The sequence below is a fragment of the Galeopterus variegatus genome, unplaced genomic scaffold (assembly GCF_000696425.1).
Source record: "Galeopterus variegatus unplaced genomic scaffold, G_variegatus-3.0.2 Scaffold466, whole genome shotgun sequence".
NCBI classification, from domain to species: domain Eukaryota; kingdom Metazoa; phylum Chordata; class Mammalia; order Dermoptera; family Cynocephalidae; genus Galeopterus; species Galeopterus variegatus.
Genome location: NW_007726577.1, coordinates 11,754 through 12,816, shown reverse-complemented (window position 1 = coordinate 12,816; position 1,063 = coordinate 11,754). Strand labels below are relative to the sequence as shown.

Here is a 1,063-nt window from a genome sequence, read left to right as displayed (position 1 = left end):
GCCCCCCCCCGCCCGGGTCTCCCCTCGGGCCGGCGCAAGGGACTCAGCGGGCCGCGGCCCTCCGAGCCGATCTTCCGAGGGCCCGGGCTGGGTCGGGGCCCGCCGAGGGGGTGGCGCGGCCCTGGCCGGGAGCCAGGAAGGAGCCCACGGAGGACGCGGGCCACTCACCTGCCGCGGGTCCGCCCGCTGCGGCCGTCAGTCTGCGATCAACGTGCCAGTCAGCAACTCCCCCAGGAACCGCTACCGCAGCGGAGCGGGCGGGACAGGGCGGTGCGACGTGGGCACGCAGCGCGGGGCGGGGCCTGCGAGGACACGCCCCCTGCAGACAGCGGAAGATGCGTGGCACGTGGCTCCATCTGCCGGTCTGCAGAGGCCCTAGATCCAGCCTACTGGGGTGCTTCGGCCGGAATGCTGGACAGCAGGACATCAAGAGCGACTGTGTATGAGGACGCTTCTGGACCACGCGCTCTTCTTGCCCAATGTCGTTTAATCTTTTCTGTCCACTCAGTGATGTAAGAAATCACGTTGTCAACCTTGACATCTCCCTCTTGGGCACTTGCCAGTTCAGTCTACTAACAGTCCTGTGCGAGACCCAGGGCAAAGCGTCTATCTAGACTCCGGCCTCCTCTGCTACCCGTCTTGTACCTGGTCTCCGTGCGTCGGCCTTGCCCATTCTTCAAACTGCAGCCAGAAGGATCTTTTAAAAGCCTAGATGAGATCCTTGCCTTTTGCTTAAAACCCTTCCACAGCTCCCCCATCGCTCCCCATTCTTGCCTTACTCTGTGAGTCCCTACGCAATCGCCAAGCTAGACCATGCCACCACCTCTTCAGGCTCATCTGGCGCGCGGGGCTCCACCGTTCTGTTCAAGCAGTCATTTCCTTAACCACCAGACTGACTACAGACTAAATAACTAGTAATAGCCAGTGTTGGCAAAGGTGTGGGAAACACGCAGTGTTCGTAGGAGTTATTGGGGGAGGGGGAGACAGGCTGGCAAGATCTGTTAAAATTTAGAAGGGGCATACCCTTTGATCCAACAATTCTATTTCTGAGTCGCTGTTCTAG

The 1,063-nt window shown here is 60.4% G+C and overlaps 1 protein-coding gene across 1 annotated transcript in view; it reads right to left on the bottom strand.

Annotated features, from left to right (window-relative positions):
- The window catches only part of HMOX2 (heme oxygenase (decycling) 2), a 30,492-nt gene extending 30,229 nt beyond the window's left edge, over nt 1–263 (bottom strand). Inside the window, exon 1 of the mRNA XM_008569098.1 lies at nt 169–263. The gene's annotated coding sequence lies outside the window, so the exon portion shown is untranslated. The remainder of the gene's footprint in view (nt 1–168) is intronic.
- Nucleotides 264–1,063: the final 800 nt, after the last annotated feature.